The sequence below is a fragment of the Podarcis pityusensis genome, assembly GCF_964106645.2.
Source record: "Podarcis pityusensis genome assembly, chromosome: 2".
NCBI lineage: Eukaryota > Metazoa > Chordata > Lepidosauria > Squamata > Lacertidae > Podarcis > Podarcis pityusensis.
In genome coordinates, this window is record NC_138029.1 from 60,443,018 (window position 1) to 60,463,469 (window position 20,452).

General features: G+C 40.8%; 1 protein-coding gene across 2 annotated transcripts in view; it reads right to left on the bottom strand.

Annotated features, from left to right (window-relative positions):
• The window catches only part of TRPC7 (transient receptor potential cation channel subfamily C member 7), a 123,602-nt gene extending 114,285 nt beyond the window's left edge, over positions 1 to 9,317 (bottom strand). For both annotated transcript variants that reach the window (XM_080996279.1, XM_080996278.1), the window contains exon 1: positions 8,990 to 9,317. The gene's annotated coding sequence lies outside the window, so the exon portion shown is untranslated. The remainder of the gene's footprint in view (positions 1 to 8,989) is intronic.
• Between the last annotated feature and the right edge of the window lie 11,135 nt (positions 9,318 to 20,452).

Genomic DNA, 20,452 nt, shown 5'->3' on the forward strand with positions numbered 1-20,452 from the left:
TTAGGTGCTTAGCTCTGGTATTGAAACACATGTTTGTCATAGTCAGAATAAACCCCTTGGAATTAATGGGCATAACTAACTTAGGTCTATTCATTTCAGTGGGTCTACTCTAAGCTGGGTACAACCCAAGGAACTTAAAGGTTTCTGAGACTGAAAGTAGAATTAGTTTAGTTGGCACCAATTGGAGATTTCATTTAAGGTTAATTTCTGGGGGACGGTGAGAGCAGAGTTAAGGAAGGCTGTGTTAAACCTCTCCTCCTCAAGTACTACAGTTCCTGTGAAAAATGGTCCACCCTGTCCAACTTTAAAATAAAAATAATAATTCCATGTTGTAACTACAAACTATGCCATTGAAGTAACATCTAGTTTGAGCTTAACTTCAACTGGATCATATCCATTATTTTAAATCATAAAGTTTCTTCTAAAGCAGGCACACAAATGCTTGTCAACGTGGCATGTTTTAAAAGGATTTACCTATATCTTAATATACTGACCTGTAATGAATATTGGTCATACTTTTAGGCTGAAGTACAGATTTGATTGTTGCTGCATCATCCAAAGTTATGAAGTGGCCATTAAAGGATCAGGCATATATCTGGATTTGTTTCACTGAGATTTTCCTTTTTAAGCAGAATTTTACTATCACAGCACACTTTAATTACATAGAAACTTGGGATTTGGATTCAGAGCTCAATAAAGTCAAAAATAATGTTTGCATTTTGGATGACACCTTCAAAGGCTCACACAAAGTGGAATTCACCACAGTAAATTGTGCGGTCAATAATTCAATACTACTTGGAATCATTCCAGGGGCAATTAAGTACTGATGAAAGAAGGGCACAAGATTCAATAATTCATGGCAACATTCTTTTCCAGGTTCTCAGCAGTTTTACAATATATTGTTTGAAAACTGAAACTGTAATAGTAATATATAAGCCACGTCGTTTCTCTGAAGTCATTAATCTCCTTAATAGATTCCTACATCTGAACGTATATTCTCCGCTGAGATCTCATGTCACAATTTAAAACCAAAGATTGCCAAAGGTCACCTATTAAGAAGATTTTGTTCCTGGAGAATCCCTAGGGATCTCTGAAACATCACATCAAAATGCAGGTGTTCACTTAGTGCTCAAGTGTGATTTAGATGATAAATGGCTAGGTAGCTCCAGTGGAATCCTAGAATTGCAATAGTAATCATCAGGTGAAATTCTATTGCTAATGAGAGAAAATATCTGCTTTATATTATTTTAGTTGTTATTTTTCCTATATCTATCACAGGAAAGCGGGTAGAGAACCAAATATGAATGAGCTACCTCTTCTCTGTGTCATGCTAGGTCCACGCTGGTAGAGCAGCGATGAAGTTGGGTGAGACTGAGACCTCCTGTTCCTTTTTAAACACACACACACCCCTTCCCTCTGATTAATTCAATTTTTTAAATTCAAACAATAAGTCAATAAACCAAACCAGCTCTGAGGCTGAAGTACTTTGTCCTAAATTACTGGAGCATGTCAGGGGATATTACAGCCTTTGGGACGCCCTCCCAGTGACCATAGGATCACAGGTTTGATGTCTAGGAAAAAGGGAATTATTTACTCCTAAAAGCTTGATATAATTTAATTCTTTAAAAAAAACAAGAAGAAACCACAACCAGGATGGTTTAGAAAATCTGTCTTGTGCTATGGGATTATTTCAGACACACAGCTCCCTGGAAGCTGATAGAATAGTCAATTACCATACATCCAGGGGGTTTTCCTGACATTTTGACTATTCAGCAAAATTAGCCCTGACACCATTTTTACACCCGAAAACCAGGACATGTCAGGAATTTTCCTGACATATGGCAAGTCTAACTTATGGTCCATTGTAGACATTGTCAAAGAGATATAAACAAGAAGGTGTGCTCAGCACCCACCCCCAAAGGGTCCAGACCTATTAATTACTTTTCATAATCACATTTATTGTTAAACCAGGTCAAGAGAGGTGGGAGGGGTAGGGAGGGAGGAATTTGATAGTAGCGAAATTTATTTTTGCCATCAGCACAGCCATTTCCCATTGAGAATTGAATGCCAATATTTACGGCTAACTTTTTCAAAGCAATTGGAGGCTCAGTTCCAATTACTTGTCAGATGAGTTGGCTGTTTAGAACATTTCTGTAGCTTTCCAAATCACAAAGGATGAACAACAAAGCCAAACAGATTCAAAAGAGGCCTAACTGAATGATGAGGAGTAAAAGTGGTGGTGAGCTTTTAATGAAACAATGGCTAGGTGTGGACTTGAACAGATCTGGAGCCAAGAACCAGCATGGCTGGGCATATGCCAAGGACCCAGACTTCAGCAGGGGACTCAGTGACAAGGGCCTCCTGGACCTGCTGCAGTGAGAAGGTACACAGGACCTGAATAAGGCTGCAGGCTTATTTTGTGTGGCTGCAGACATGTGGGAAGCTCTGGTTGTTGGGAACTACATAGAAAAGCAAATGACAGCCCCAGAGCTTAGGGAGAAACCTACATATGATCCCAAACAAGGAGCATGCTGGAGCAGAATGTACGGAAACCATCCTGTCAAAGGGGTAATTTCTTAAATATGTGACTTTCATGGGAGCTGAGAAAAAGTTTGACTGAAATGAAGTGGGGAAAAGCAGACAAGCAAAAATAAATCAATAAGGACCAAGTCCACCATCTTGCAATTGCTTATCACTTCTCTGGTTTTGTAGTACTTATTGATAGCTTTCTACACTATGCAAGGAGAAATCCCACATTAGGCTATATCCCCACAATGTCTGCACACTAAAGCAGAAAAGCAGGGCTGCAGGCGTGGGGCAGGAGTGCTGCAGAGCCATTCTCCTGATTGGCAGGGCAATGGTTGGGTTGGGGCTGCCCAGGTGCACTGGTGAGAGTTCTGGATTGGTCTCTCGGTGTACCTGGGCAGACTCAACCTCACCATTGCCCTATTGCACCTCATCAAGGAAAATGGCAGCAGCATTGCCATTGTTGGGACTGCACCATGCTATACTGGCTGCTCTTGCAACGAAGAGCCTTGTGGTACCTTCAAGACCAATATATTTTATTAAATCATGAATGGACAACCTCAGGCCCTCAGCCTACCAACAAAACCCCCCTGCAAGTGTTCAATTCAGACCTCTGTCAAGAGCAACCAACCTGTCCCCGCTCTGGAGTTTTGCTGGGCGAAAAGAAGGATGGAGAAGGCAAAAAGAGAGAGAAATGGGATGAAGCCAGCCATTTTGGTTTTGGCCTCGCCTTATTCCTGACTTTTGCCCCACTGACAGCCAGCATGTGACCCCATAAAAAGACTAGCCACAAATGAATATTGCCTTTATCGTAAAAAATTAAAAAAGGTCCACTTCATCATAAGAATAAGGTCTAAAACTTTCTGGACTAGACTCAGCTTCATGGAATGTATAAAATCTCAAGTTGGAAGGTATATATGGAATATTATGTGTATTGTTACAGCTTGTGTTTAATGCATTGCCTTTCTCTCTGACTTCACTGCTTATACACTCACACGGTGGCACATGCCTGGTACATGGCTGTAAGATTTACCACATTTAATTATTTTTCTACAGTTCTTCCTTACATTTCTAAGCATTTGCCATACAAAACATTTGTTGTGCTCGCCCTAGTGTGGTAAGGCAACATCAAGCTAAAATAATTAAAACAAAATTGTTATTGAAATTGAACATTCAGGCTGAAAACCTGATCAAAACACACAGGTGATTAAATCCTATTGGATGCTATGGGACGTCCTGCTGACTCCATGAAAACATGCAAAGATTTATGCTATCACAGTATGTAGTGTAGCCCTACTACAGAGATGAATGAATTATGGCTCCAGCTCTAGCTAAAGGGGGGGGGGAGCCTTCAAAAGAAAATGATTTTCTTAACTTTGAACACTTCCAGGCATAATGTTTAGCCATCAATTCATGTTCTGTTAAAATATATTTGAGTTGCCTTTGAATTATGACTGGAGATTAACAGGGCAAACTGTAAAGTCAGTGACAGGAGATCTGCATGCTATTATGTTTTTTTTGTTTTTAAGTTCTTGCTCTGCCCTGGTTTGGGAACTAATCATATGTATAGAGTGAGCATGATGCATTCTTTAAAAAAAAACAACTAATTGTGACTTGATTGCACCTATCTTAACATTTTTGTTTAATGGTGCTTTGCATTTAAATTACACTGTATTTGCATATTTTATGAAGGCTGCTAGTGATCAATCTCATCAGACACAGCAATTAAGATAGGGTACTTTTCTAGGAATGGTGTATTGACATTTGATGGGACTGGTGAACAATATTGTGATAAACAGTACTCTCCCAATCCTGCTCTAGTCATATTTTGTTGCTAGAATAATATCAGCTCCATTTCTCAGGTACAGTGAGGACTGCATAGCAGTCACAATGTACAGTCTTTCACACAAGATGTGTGTGAATCTCCCTTGCTGCATAGGAAGATAAAGCCCATTGATTATAATCTGACTTTTTTTATTAGCTTTGCCTAGGTCAAAGTTGGGATGTGGGTGGCGCTGTGGGTTAAACCACAGAGCCTAGGACTTGCCGATCAGAAGGTCGGTGGTTCGAATCCCCGCGACGGGGTGAGCTCCCATTGCTCGGTCCCTGCTCCTGCCAACCTAGCAGTTCGAAAGCACATCAAAGTGCAAGTAGATAAATAGGTACCACTCCAGCGGGAAGGTAAACGGCGTTTCCATGCTCTGCTCTGGTTCGCCAAAAGTGGCTTAGTCCTGCTGGCCACATGACCCGGAAAGTGTACGGCCAATAAAGCGAGATGAGCGCCGCAACCCCAGAGTTGGTCACGACTTGACTTAATGGTCAGGGGTCCCTTTACCTTTAGGTCAAAGTTATTCACAAGTGAGGAGTTTCCATGTGAAGAGAGCATAGGGCTATATTCAGCGTTAGTTCTACTAAGAACAGACCAATTGAAACAGAAGACTTAAGTTAGGCCACATTCACACCATCCATTTAAAACACTGCGACACCACTTTAAATTGTCATGGCTTCCCCTAAGAATCATGGGAGTTGTAGTTTATTAAGGGTGCTGTGAGGAGACCCCATTCCCCTCCCGGAACTACAATTCCCAGAGTACCCTGGGAAGAGGGATTGACTGTTAATCCATTCTGAGTGTTCAGGTTCATCTCCTATTCTCCTACAGAGAAGCCACATCCATAGATGTAAAGTTAGCATATACAGACTACAATATTGTGCCAAATTATGCATGCCTTTGACCAACTGATTTCAATGACATTTGCATGTGCATAATTCCCCCAATAATTTTTTTTATACCTGAATGAACTAATCATCTTTAGCAATTTGTAAATGTAATTAGTTTTCAAATTGATAGCATACTAAAGCAATTATAAATATGAAGTAAGATCATAGATGCTATGCCAATCCTTATCCCTAAACCTATTAAATGAAAATAAAAGAGGGAAATGAACAGGGACTCTACATACTTCCTTGGTTGGACTCACCAGGGCTTGTTTCTGAGCAGACGTGTGTTTGTTTCCACCACATGCCACTTACTCTAAATATTTGTTCCAGATCTGATCATGCATAACCAAAGTTTCATGCCTAGTGTATATAATTTTTCTTTTTTGTTGTACAACCTGATGTCCAGTCATTTCTTTATTGATGAAACTTATTTACACTTCAAGAACTCTAAAAACTATAGATTGTTTGGCCACAAAGCAGCTCCAGAGTTCCCTTTTTCTCCATCATTTTGCATGGACCAAAACTGCATGAATATAATCTTAGAATAAGGTGATAGCAAGAGCAGCTTATAGGGGTTGGTTTATCTTCCCCTTCTGCTTGTTGCCAAAATGATGTGATTTTGAGAGAGACCCAAAGCACATGATCCAAATTGGCTTGTTGTATATTAGATCTCCATCACTGATCACTGACACTTCTTGAAAATGACTAAGGGAACCCATCTCTATACAAGGGTCCCTTTTTGGGGGTGGGGGAATACGCTGTGCGACTTTTTCAGCTCTGCTGCTCCTGCCCTGCTTTCTCCATCAGTCCACCAACCCCCTGCTGCTACTGCCACCATCTTCATTTCTGAGAATGTCAAAGAGAGACACTGCACAACTTTTTAAAAAAAGAAAAGAGTGGAGTAGTAAAAGGGATATTGCACTGACCAGCATGTAGGACAAACCTGTGCACATGTGGGACAAAATCATCATTTTTGGTTGTCCCTTCTGCTCATGTATGTGCAAAAATGTAAATTCTACATTTCTCTGCTTCAGACAGAACCCAAGGAGCTTACATATCCAAAAAAGCAAAAAGCAGCACATTGGTACCTATTTCTTCACCGAAAGTGTATAATTTGCACACAAGTATCATAGCTCTTGTCATTGCACTACAATGTCAAATATCATTCAGTTTCTATTAAATAGGTCCTCATGGACTAGCCCCAAGAGATCCCAGGGACACAGCTGTGTGGAGGTAGAAATATGGGAGGGAGGGGGGAGAGAAATGTGCATGTATGTGGTGGTGAGTGAAAATAGTATGGAGAGAAGAGAGAAGAGCAAGGCTGCCAAGCATTCTAGCAACCTAAAAGGGTCTTATCGCTGTTCAAGCCCACTGCCTTCCAGGTGTCTCAACAGCCATTCTAACTCTTGTACCTCCGATATTGTATAGCTTCTAGGAATAGGATTCAGTGTAAGTACTTTCAGACATGCACACAAATATTGGCAATTGGGCCTAGGGTCAGCTTATCAGTAAATCCTGCAGAATAATGTACGTCCTGTTTCATTTGTCTAGCAATTATCCATCATGAAGAACATAGGCATATATGTCTATTTAAAGTAGTCCATCAATATAACTTTGTTTGGGCCTCCTGCACTTGTGAAGGCAATGCATCCAATGAAAGCACAGGAATTTTGGAAGAAAGCCAGTGGCAAATATGTGGCTGTTTCATATTCATTGACTTTGCAGGACTCATCAGTCCTTGGACAAATGTCACTGATGGATCTTCACCAAAGTCTATGTACATAGGAAATAAGATAAGATTCACAAATTAATCTATGTCATACTTGCTATCAGAAACCCATTAATTTCATTTCAGTCCTCCCCTTTTTTGGCCTACCCACAGTTTGCCTGGCAGATACTTATTCTCGTCCTTCGGCAATGAATAACTGAGGTTTTACTTCATGCTTCAACCCTAGTTGAGAAGCATCTTTGAGCTTGTTCATGTTACACCCGGCCTTATACCCCATAAACTATTTGAGAGCAACTTTCTACTCTTCATACCCCCTTTCCCTTTTGAAGCCTTCCACTCTTTACCATGAAGCCTTCAAAAGCACATGATTAGGATTCACATTGTACATTGAATCAATAGAGAATTATCCTGACTACTATTATGCATCACTTTTACATGCTCTTTCATTTGCCCTTGATTTTTACAAGAGATATCATTTGGAACTGAAGCTTTCGGACACTTACTGCTATTAAGTTATCATCATGCCAATGAGTTGCGGGTGCAGAGTCAACAGCACTTTGCTATAGGCCTTCATAATTTGCCATGAATAACCATGTAAGCATATAAGGTCCTTTGCACTCTGTAACTGTGCACATTCTATTACTTCCAGGGTGTAGGTGGGTTCATGTACTGCATAAGCCCCACTAACAAAAATAGTAGTATCAACTTAGCAGTATGTTGCTATTCTGAAATGCTATACAAATAGCAATATCCAGAAGCCATTGTTCAAGCAATTCTTGTTCCTGTGCAAACTATTGTAACTCTTCCAAGATTTCTGTCTCATTTCATTGAAGGTTATAGCTGCCCATTTATTTCAGTTTACTTTGCTCTCCTCCTTGGTTTAGTTAATGATGTGCTCTGACAGCGTAAGACTTGATCTTAGGTTTTCATAAATGGATCCTATTTGAGATCCAAGCTTTATATAGAAATTCCAAGATAAATTATTTCAGTTGGGTCATTTGTTTTTATTTTCCTGTCGTTTCAAATCTTATCCATCTGCTAATTTTTTAAAAGTTTTTTTAAATTAAATTCCAGTTTTAAAATTTAGAACTGAGAATAAGAAAGAACCCAGATATGGAATTTAAACTACTCATTTAAACATATAGCAAAATACTATCTATACTACTAGGATTATTATTTTTTGTTGAAAATGTAGAGTCTTGTCTTCTTTAACATTGAAGCTAATGTAACAATTTCCTTTCTCTCCCCCCCCCCCAAGTGACCAATTTTAATTAAGCTGCTATAGTAAGACTTCCTGAAAGTAATGCTAAATCTACAGAAACTGAGTTCTGTGTGAAACTGGCCTTGGAAAATATATTTTTTCCTGAAAATCCTCCAAGTTTGCAAACTATCAGAGTACAAATAGTGTTTATTCAAACATTTTACTTTTTTTATAATAGTCACAGGAATTATGTTTTTCCAGTAGATGGCAGCATAATTTTGGCATTATATCAGCCTCTCTAAATATCCTTAATATTCACAATAAATGCTTCTGTAAACCCGTTTTTACTAGTCAACATCAGATTAATTAACTAACAATTTCCTTTTCCAAAACTTTGAAGCAAATACAATTAAAATAAGATCTACAGAACTGCACTTTTCTCCAGCCCTAAGGTTATGGATAGCACTACATCATCTCTCCTTATCCAGCGTACCTAGCACTGATTTTATTTTAGAAGTAAAAGCCCACATTGAAGAAGCAAGGAAACAACCAGACATAGCTAAGAAGTGTCAAATTACCCTTTTGTGTTCTATTGAGAATAAATCTGCATTGTTAATCTACACAAAGTTAGGTTTCATTCAGACAAAGGGCTCACAAGATTCCTTTATGAGAGAGAGAATTTGCACTTTAGAAGGCACCAGGAAAAATTTCCTTGGGCATAATTAAAAACTGATTCAAGTTGCATTTCACCTTAAAAAGCGACAGCAGCACAGACCCATCCCCTATGCCTTATAGAAAAGCATCCCCCATCTTACATTTATCATCCGAGGCGTGGGATCCTTTCCCCTCTAGATGTCTGAAGTCCAAGGTTGAACGGCAGGCTCAGCGAGCTCCATGCTTGTCACTCAGGTCGGCGAATCTCTGTCCGTGGTGCTGAAAATGTTATTTAATCTGGGCAAGCGGGACCCTTCAGAGGCAGAAGCTGCAAGGTTGAGCGGCTCTGTCCCTCGTGCAGCAATAGTACGCTGAGCTACGGATAAACTGCAACATTGCTACCACCTTCGCTCGACGGAGGAAATTTCCCAGGGAACCTTAGGGATTTAACCGTGCCTGGCTGATGTGTGGTTTCCTTCTCTTCTTGCTCTTTTGCTGGCTGCTTTGGCAGTGAGAGAGCTTACCCTCCCTCCCATCCTACTCGCCTGACCCAGACCTGCTCTATGTGTGCAGCGTCTATACCCATCTACACTCCTCTGTTTTCAATTATTATATAATGTAATTTAAAAAAAAGTTCCCCCTCATTCAGTCCAGAATGATCTCTTACAGTTGTTTTGTTTTGTTTTGCCTGGGAAATAAAATAGCCATGCAGGGAAACATTCCTGTTAAGCGTCACAGAAACATCAAAGGAAAATACCTGGTATGAAATGATACTTTGGCAGCCATCTGTGGCTTTACAGCACTCACACCTCCCATACAAGCTGCATTTAATGATTATCTCGGGTATCTGAACCTTTCACAGCAATTTTCATTTCTTTCTTTTTTACTTTGCCCAACAGGATAGTTTAGGCTGCAAAGGCAAAAGCTAGTGATGAGACACACTCCTCTCTGGTCGCTCAACTCCAAGCCTCACAGGAGCAAAAAAAAAAAGAGAGTAATCTTAACAGTAATCCCGCCCCAAACCTCAGAGCTGGCTCCAATTGTTGTCTCCAGACTTTGATGTTGAAACACCCATATCTGTCTTTCTAGGAGACCACATTCCACAAAGTCTAATTCGCACCTGTCTAATTTCCCTTTCCCATCCCTCTCCTTTATCAAAATAAAACTACCTGACCACATATTCCCGTTTCCTAATCTCCTTTGTCTTGTCAACCTATTAAATAACCTTGTAAGCCTATTCCTCATTATAGGGAAATTGATTTAGCGAAGGAGTAACCAATATCCTTCTAAAGGTATGCTTGCCTTCACACATCTAATCCTCTGAGGATTTAAGGGCTTCCATGAGTTTATATGCAGAACACAATCTCCTCTTCATAACAGTGGCTACTTAGTATGCTGTAATACCGAAGGGGAGGAAGGCAAAGAATCAGGGACTCTTTCAAACAAAGCAGAGCCACAAAAAGATGACATGACTTTAAATGGCAACTTTTCAAGAGTCATCAGTATTATGGCTCTTTCTCTACATTCTGTGTGTCCCTCAATGATTTAATTGACTAACAATATGTTTTCATTGTCAGTTTCTGGGACTCATCCTAGAACCAACAGCACATTTTCAAGCTCAGTGCATTTTTACAAAGTGTTAGGATTCCTCCAGTCTCTCTCCCGCTCCCGCTGTCCCCAACCCCAATGCAATGGAAATTTTGTTTTGGTGGGCAGCTTAGCCATTCCAGTAGTATAATATAAAAGTGAAGGCTATAGCAAATCCAAGAAGGATCGCTAGCACTGTACAAAGTGGAAAGCATTACCACCAGCATCTCACCAGGGGTTGTTATGGCGGAAGGTAATATTTTAAAATATGTACATATCTGGAACTAGCGCATGGTGTGTTGCATCTGTACTCTAGAAAAGGCCAATTTCATTGAGTTGGATCCAGAGTCACCCCTCTGTGAACAGAACTCCTCCTTCCTTTCATGATGCAATACAGTGGCTTGCCCTCCATCCCTCAGCACCACCTCCAGGGTTGGTCTGGAGGGAAGCTCAGTGCTCCCAAGAACCTTTTCAGGGGGCACTAGTGGCTGCAGGGGGTAGGTTGAATTGTTTAAATTAAATCACCTCCACCCTTCCTCCAGTGGAAGTGCCCCATAACTAGAGTCCTCTGTATCCAGCCTTGTATATTGTTTTTAGCTCTATGTTTAAATGCTGTGATGTGGAACAGATATGATGTCTTATCTTGCTAATGTGATGGGTTGACCAATTTTTATTTATATGTATTACAAATGTTTAGATTCTAAATGCAACAACAGTTACATTTGTTTCAAGCCACCATGTGTGGAAAGTGATGGAGGCTGCAATCCGAGGACTGCCTAAAGTTGGCAGTGGTGTACATATTTTCTGCTGATAACCTCATAATCAACTAAGAAGGAATTTATTATAATTAGTTAATTATTAGTTTATCAGCAAAAACCAAACTAACTTTCTGCTTATGCACTATAACTCCCTGTCACTTGTCTTTGTGTGCGTGTTTTGTGGCTATGATGCTTTCTGTAAAGCACCATGTAAGCCGAGGGTGCTGAACAAACCAGTAACATTGCATGTTTGGCAGTCTGATCCTATGTCTGCCCAGATGTTTGCATACAATGGGGCTTATGTATCATATTTATGTATCATCATGCCTCCTGAAGGAGGTCAGGGCCATGCACAGCATAATGTGATAGGACATTAACCATTCAATCAATGGTTAAAATACATAATGCAATATGAACAACATCAAATTATGTCTACCTGCTTACCTGACAGAAATCCACAGGGCTTTTGGTTTCTTTTTCCCCCCTCCAGCCCCCTGCATATCCCCAAAAAGTTGCTCTACAGGGTCCCTAAACAGTGATTACACTGTTACCTTTCTATCGTATAAAAAAACAAAAAACCTTCAAAAATCATCATCTATAGATACTTTTATATAAATAAATAATCTAATGATTAGATGGTAATGATTACTTTTATCCTTAGTACTGCTGGAGATTCCCAGAAAGTTTATTATTATTATTAATCAGGGCAGGTAAGCACTCAGTGTTCCTGATGCCAATGTTCTCTTAGTCTGCGAGGGAAGATCACCCACTAACTCTAGAATGAGTTATGGCTGCCTTGTCTGAATCACAGGCCTGAAAATTCAGTTTTGACTATTAACACATATCAGATGGAGAGTAATTTATATGCTAATAGATATTTTTTTTTAGGCACACAAAATGCTCAAAAAATTAGATGAATTTATTTTTGTCATATTAGGATCTTCTTCAAACCATATTTTATATTATGAAAATGTAGCATTCAATCAGTATGTGCTCTGAAGTACTAGTGCACTTGGGGATTTCCTTTAGGAATAATATTCCAGTTATAGTCACAATGAGCTGAAATGAATGATAAATTTTGTGTAGGAAATACCGGTATTTTGCATCATTTATATCATTACATGCCACCCCAATCTCAGAGCAGAACACCTGGGGGATTAAAAAAAGCTCAAGAGATCCAGCACTTGGCCGACACTCATGATGCATAAAGGTAAAGGTAAAGGTACCCCTGCCCGTTCGGGCCAGTCTTGCCAGACTCTAGGGTTGTGCGCTCATCTCACTCTATAGGCCGGGAGCCAGCACTGTCTGCAGACACTTCCGGGTCACGTGGCCAGCGTGACAAGCTGCATCTGGCGAGCCAGCGCAGCACACAGAACGCTGTTTACCTTCCCGCTGGTAAGCGGTCCCTATTTATCTACTTGCACCCGGAGGTCCTTTCAAACTGCTAGGTTGGCAGGCACTGGGACCGAAAGATGGGAGTGCACCCCGCCGCAGGGATTCGAACCGCCGACCATGCGATCGGCAAGTCCTAGGCGCTGAGGTTTTACCCACAGCGCCACCCGTGTCCCTTCATGATGCATAGAGTTGCTTTAAAGCCACAAAGACCATCTATGGTCCAATAAATCATGGTATATTCCCCCTATGCTCAATAGACGGTACCACACTTCTAAAGGATAAAGAAGCTATTGCATTGCACTGGAAAGAACATTACCAGCATCTCCTTAACCACAACTCCCCCATAGCTTCTGAGGTCCTCTCACAAACTCTGCAAAAACACATTAGAGATGAACTTGCAGTATCTCCAAATCTGAAAGAGTTGTGTACAACTATTAACCAAATGAAAAACAACAAAGTCAGTGGACGGAATGGGATACCTGCTGAAGTCTTCAAAGTGGGTGGAATTGAATTTACACAACAATTTTACAAGCTCATCAGAAAAACCTTGGGGAGAGAGGAGATCCCAGCAGAATTTAGGGATGCCAAAATTATCAACCTTTTTTAAAAAGGAGATTGAATGGATTGTGGAAATGATTGACACATCTCTTTATTAGCTACAGCTGACAAAATTCTTGCAAGGATCTTAGCAAACTGTCTCATAACTATATCCGCAGCTACCCTTCCTGAATCCCAAAATGGTTTTTGACCTTCCAGGGGGACAGTGGACATGCTTTTCACTGTTCGACAGCTTCAAGAAAAATGCAGATAACAAAACCAACCCCTGTATATGGCATTTATTGACCTGACTAAGGTCTTTGACACTGTAAATTGTATTGCCCTGTGGACTGTCCTTCTGAAAATTAGCTGCCCAGATAAATTTGTGAACATCCTCCACAGTCACTTATGGACTCACTGTTCATGGACCATGTTCATAGAAGACAATCTTACTTGGCTACAAGTGATTGCCAAAGAAAGAAGAAAAGTTAGTTGGAATATAAATTACCAGTCTCTCTTCTGAAATTGGTGTATGTGCTGGGAAACCCAACCCCAACCAGATGGGCAGGGTATAAATAATAAATTATTAAATTATTATTATTATAAAGATTTTAAAAAAGTATTAATGTTGCTAATGTTGGAAGAACAAAACCACTGCTCAATTCCACTATGTGCTGCTATTGCATAATGATAGCCACATATACAAGTCAAAATCACTTTTTTTTTCATTTTACCCAGATAATATTTCCCCTTTCTTCCCCCCAAAAGCAGATGCAATGCAGAGATTGCCAGATGGTTATTCTTTCTCTTGGGCATATATTAATTTACCTTCGAACTCTTCTTCATTTCCCCTCTGTGTTTTTTCCCTCCATTGCCTTTTCTCGTCAGATGTTATGCCATGTTCCCAACAATCTCTTCTAATATGTTTCTAAAATCTCCAGTCACTTAGGTCCCTTGGCGACTTTTTGTTCCCTCATTTGGGTTCCTCTTTGATTATACACTTAAAGAGTATATTACATATCTGGAGCGTATTTTCTCATTGCAAGGCTGAGGTGATGGCATAATGAATTCCTAACATTTAGGCTGTTGAGATCATGCCTGGGTGGGTTAGCATGCCATAACCTTGTGTAAAACATCTAAATTAAGAGATAATACCCACAAACTTGTAACATACAGGCATTTATGAATACACACCACATTTCCTTCAAAGTGCTGAAGGCACCATAAAAGGCTTTTCCGCCTCCATTTTATCACCACAACAGTCCTGTAAGGGAGGTTAGGTTGTATGTGTGTGTGAGAGAGAGACTGACCCAAGATCATGTAGTGAGCTTCGTTGCAGGGCAAGAACTAAAGTCCTTCCCCTCTAACCTGTGGGTAGCCAAAATGCTGTTTTCCAGATGTTGCTGGGCTACAGCCCTCATCACCCCTAACCACTGACCATGTTTGCTAGGGCTGATGACCCCAACAACTTCTAGAAGGCACTACATTGGCTACCCCTGCTCTTATCACTACATGCTACACTTAATACCAAACTGTGACTCTGGTTAAAATGTTTCCATTCCACATCTAGAATAGCCTTCCCCAACCAGGTGGCATCCAGAAATGTTGGACTACAACTCCCATCAACCTCTGCTGGCATAGGCAACAGTCAGGCATGATGGGGGTTGTGGTCCAAAACACTTGGAGGACAGGGCCCTTCTAAAACAAAGTAACAGACAGGAGTTAGGAGTTGGTTCCTCAGTAAGAGTTCTTCCTGAATGGGATGTTTGTAATCTAGCAGGGTAGGGAGACTGTTACTGAATATTTGTTTCGTAATTAGTGGATTCTTTTCAAAGTGTACAAATGACATTAACTGTATTTTCCTTTTTAAAATTTTGTTATATCTTATTTCATTAATTAAATAAAAGTACCCCCAATCTGCCAGATTTTCTTTCTTGTCCCACAGCAGGACTCCCGTGTACACATGAGCTCTGGATAATAAGCTGCGGGTGTTTGCTTAACTAAGCCTGAGTAATAAATAGAACTCTTGAACTGGCAGTCTACAAAAGTTCATTTCTTTTGCTACGCATTCCTTTTACAGAGCTTTCTGATCTGTTTTATCTTTTAATCGTCAGCTTCCCCCTTTGTTCAAGTGGCCTACAGCACATCTGCTATAATTTTAAGGGGAAAGTACTTTCTTCTACTTACTGTTCATTGAAGACTTCCCACTACAACTCCAGCTCCTGCTCTGCTGAGCAAAAGACAGAGAAAAATATATTTTATGAGCTTCAAGCAGCCTGCAGCACACAAGAAAGTTGATTGACATTCCATAGCCATTCTCTTTTTTTCATTCCTTTTTTTACTTTAAAAAATGTATGCATTTTAGCAAACGGTTTTCTGAAAATCTTTCCATTGATGGCAAATGATATCAATGAGCCGTAATAGTAGGGAGTGGATGAATTTCTAGGAAAACTGGAAACCAGTGTTCAAACCTGCAAATCACACAGAAAGGTACATGACTCCTTCAGATGATCTGTCTATTATTCTGATTTTACACAAAGCCTGCCTGGAGGTTATACTATGTCCTTTCTTTATCTATCAGTTATCCTGATTTGTTTGCGTGGAGGCTACACATTATTTCTTGGTTTTTATTTTCATGCTTTAATAAGGTTCTTTTTAAATTGTCACGCTTTTCACTTGCTTGCTTGATTGCCAAAATCAATTGATGTGCAGGGAGTTCAGTCCTGCTTGGGTCAGGCACAGCAGCAAGGTGGATGGGACAATCCATCTGTCAATCACGTGATGTCTTTATGACATCACTTGTCAAAGGTGGCCCATGGGGGTAAGGGGAGATAAAGATCTGGCTCCCCATGCCTGAAACCCCACCCCCAGGCGTATGATCTTCATGTAAGATCATAGCTCACATTAATGCATTAGTACAGTGTTTTGTTTGTTTTTATTAGGTACAGATATAGGAAGCTGCTTTATAATGAGCCAGATCATTGATCTATCTATATATCTCATTACAGTGGTACCTCGGGTGACATACGTTTCAGGTTACAGACTCCGCTAACCCAGAAATAGTGCTTCAGGTTAAGAACTTTGCTTCAGGATGAGAACAGAAATCGTGCTCTGGTGGCGCGGCAGCAGCAGGAGGCCCCATTAGCTAAAGTGGTGCTTCAGGTTAAGAACAGTTTCAGGTTAAGAACGGACCTCCGGAACAAATTAAGTACTTAACCCGAGGTACCACTGTATTGCTGACACTCATTAACAGCAGCTTTCCAGAGTCCATACAGATTATTCCCTGCTTACCTAGAGTTGCAAAGCTTTGTCACTGAGCAATGACTATTTGCCTGAACATGTGAGCTGTAAAACCTAAAACAGGGCAGGGATGTAACCTCCGCCCCCAACATTCCTTGGTTCATAGCAGTGGGGGCTGGGTCCTATAGGAACTGGTAGGATGGAAGGCGAGGAGACCAACTGTAAATTACAAAGAAAGCCAACAAATTCTATTGCTCCTCATTGTCCTCCTGCTGAGTTCTACAAGGGGGAACACTAAGACTTAGGAGGAGGAAGCTGGTAGGTAGTTCTACCCCCTTGGCTTGTTGTAAGTAAGAACCAAGGCGGCAGGCAGATAGGAGCTGCCTGAAAGCAGACTGGGATTGGGGGGGGCAGTGCCCCATTAGCTCCAATAGGCTGGTCTCCTCTGGTACACAGATTGCTCCTCAGACCTCCACAAAGAGGAGTTCAAGCATGTTTGATTGTTCAGAAACCCCAATAAGACAAGGTCCCCCTTGTGGAAGGGTTTCTAAGCATGCTTAAAACTCTCTGACGCAAAGCCTTTTAGCCAAGGAACCTTAGGGGTGGGGTTTTTCTGCCCTTCCCTGCCCACAACCTCGGCAAATGCCTGAACACAGTTTATGCTAAAACAAAGTTTTACACTTCAAAATATATGTGTTCAGTAATTTAGCTTCAAGGATTGCTTACTAATTCTCAATGGTGCAAATTTGCAAGTGCCTCACGTATGAAAGTAAGCACCTGTTTCTCTATTGTACTTGGAACATACGATACTCTAAGAGATTATTACTTTTCAAAGAGTACCTTGAGTAATGTACCATCTGCACAGTTGTCTTTCAAGACAAAGAGAAAAACACACACCAGACATCCAGTTAAATTCTCATATATCAAAAGTTATAGGCATCCAGAGATTGTGAATCCATTTTGTTGTGTCTTTTGCCTGTTGCTCTTCATAGTAATACCTCAATAACAGTTTATCAATTCCTGATGGGATGTGTTTTTGTTACTCCTCTCTATCAAAATGAGTGTTCTCTCTCTCTCTCTCTCTCTCTCTCTCTGTGTGTGTGTGTGTGTGTGTTAATTTTAAGTTTTAGGATATTTTTGGTTGGGAAATAGTCATACCACTGTAAATGTTGATATTCTTATAACAGTGCAATCCTAACAATGGCTAGCCCAACAGTGAATTCATTGCAGTTTGTTGACAGGTAAGTGTTGACAGGTAAGTGACAGGTAAGTGATATAGACCTGCTGCCCCTAATCCTACACATCTGTGACTATGACTATTTATAACACACACACACACACACACACACACACACACACACACTGCACTTATGTTCCTAGAATTATGTTTGTATGTTCCTAGGATTTAAAAGACATCCTGGAGAGTCCTGCTTAAACGATGCCCCTCTCTATGCACTGTGTCATCACTACCTTTCCCCTCTTTCAATGCTCATATGTTCACTGCTCATTGATGCAACCCTTAGAAAACTGTTTCCACTCACAAATCCCCCAGACTAGATTGAGACACTTAGTTCTGCTCAGCAGGATATGAAATTGAGTAAGAAGGAGTTAGAATGTAAAGTAAAAGCTGGTCTATGTGGACTCCAAGGCTTCTTCAGTGGTGATACTTCCTGTCCATGCCATGGCACCCTTTATCAAAGGAAGTTGAGTCATTTGACTAACTTTCTTATGGTTTACATGTGTAAAAATATTTATTTGAAGGAAGGGTCTTGGCTGTTGAGGAGATAAATATGATCTGGTAGCTTAAGTAATGCTGGCTGTTGCTGTTGTTCTCTTGGGTTTGGGGACTGTTGTTTTAGTGGTTTCAAGGATTTGTTTTATAGTAATAATAATAAAAATTGGTGGCACAGTCCTTTTGCAAGCCATGGCTGCAGTGATCTCAGCCCTTAATGGTGGGGAGGGGGGGGGGAGAGACACCCACTCTCCCTGCTCCTAATCATACAAAGTGCTAGAGAAATAAAACACTCATTCCATGCAACCACATGCTGATGCTGGAAGATTTACCATTTGCAAATTGCTCCTACTTGGAATATAAAAAGTGGGTCAAGAGTTGCTTCTTACCAGAGTAAACATTGTTGTTTCAATTAAAGAAATGCATCTACATAAATGTAAAGAATGGGTAGAAAAATAAATATCGTTGAATGTCCTCTCTTTTTTGCTCCTCAGCATGTCTGCCTCTCAGATTTAATTTGGCACATTAGTTTCCATTTTTATTATTTTCCCCATCATGAATATCTACTTAACAGTATTGGTAAAAGTCCCACTCCTGGAACAGCTTCCCTTCAACTCAGCCTAATGGGACTGTCATTCGAGTGCAGTCATGTGGGCACTAATTCTTTTCCAAAAATATATCAACAAGGCTTCAGTGTGACTTCCCAGAATGCACAGCATCTGTCAGAATATAGACAAGGAATAATAATTATGAAATACTAAGTATGTTGTGCTTGTGGTGTATCTGCTGCTATCTAGCCCATATCTACTAGCAGCCTCAGGGCATCATTGTCAACTTACTGATGTAGTCTAGAAAGGAAGGCAACACAAAGCCTAGGATAGATTTGCTTGAGCTGTGGTCTCAACCAAGCTTGCAAGTCACCCTCAACAGCAAGGACACTTGCGCTTCTCAGAGAGCAGAACTGCCACCACAGGTGAAAGTAGGCCAACAGAGCCAAGCTTTGGGCAGCTGCCTACCATGCCTCAGAGAGGAAGACCAATTGGCAGGACACAGGGCCATTCTTGTTTGCACTTGCCAGAGAGGGTGACTGAAGTCTGGACTGACAGTGGTGGTGGTCTTGCAGCATTGTTCTCATCCCACTGTCACCAAACCAGAGCTCCTGCAGTCTTGCCATTGCCATGTCTTGACCCACCCCAGTGAGCACATTGCCATCATTAGAACAACATTGCTGCTGTTCCACCCCTTCACTTCACAGCTGGTACTAGGCAGCTTGAGATGGGGGCACCATTTGCTGCTCCATTGAGACAGCAAAATGTCTAGTGACAGTCCTGGATGAAGCTTGTCCTTAGCACTTTTCCTTCTCCACTCTTTGTCCTTGGTCTTCATTTTCTTTCCTGTGCTAACTAGTTGACCCTGCCTAGTTCCATCAGCTGTCCTAGCTCAGTCACATGCTACTGCTGGGTATGAGAGTTACATTGTTGTATGAGGAAGAGGGAGGGAGGGAGGAAGGGAGAGCTTGCACAAACATGGCTAACTGAGTTAGCACATCACGATTTACTACACAAGGGCACAGACAATTAGCTTTCAACAACAGCTTGATGTCAAACATAAGCAGGTGAGATGATAAACCAACTTTTTCAGGATCAAAGCAGAACAGCAGAAGAGAGGTGGGGCAGACAAAGGCTGAAAGTCAGGAAGAAATTGCAAGAGTGAAGAGGACATGGGACAAGGAAGGGGAGTGCAGGGGAGAACAGATACAGTCTAATTACAGTCTGCACCATTATAGGCATAGCTCATTATTTTAGATCCTAAATACTATTTGTATGGATTGAATCCTAACCATGACTACATCAAGCTGACTGGTTGGTAGTTACCTAGGTCTTCTTTTTTCCACTTTCTGAAGGTGGGGACAACATTCGTCCACTTCCAGTTTGAAGGGCCCTCACCAGTTCTCCAAGAATTCTCAAAGATTATAGATGTGTTTGAAGTTCACTGTTTGTGAAAGCTATGAAAAAGGTTGCACACATTACGTTGGTGAGAATTTATTTATTTATCCCAGCAAGTTTTGTCTCCGTAGGTTTCTTCCCTCCTCCTGCAATTTACTGTAAAAAGTTCCAGACCAGCAAGATTCAATTTATTCAAAGTGGATTCATGTATGCATTCCCGAGGTGATGTCAGTGTTATCTGTTAAAGCAAGCTGGCACTAAAGGTGAACTTCCTTTGTGTAATTAATAACCCTGTAAGGATAAAATCAAATGCACACATCTACTTAAGATGCTCCAGAAGTGAAATAGAAAAACAAGCTTAGCGGTTGTACTTTATAACATGCACTCTCATTAAGTCAGCTACAATTGTTCTGCACTGACACCATAGGA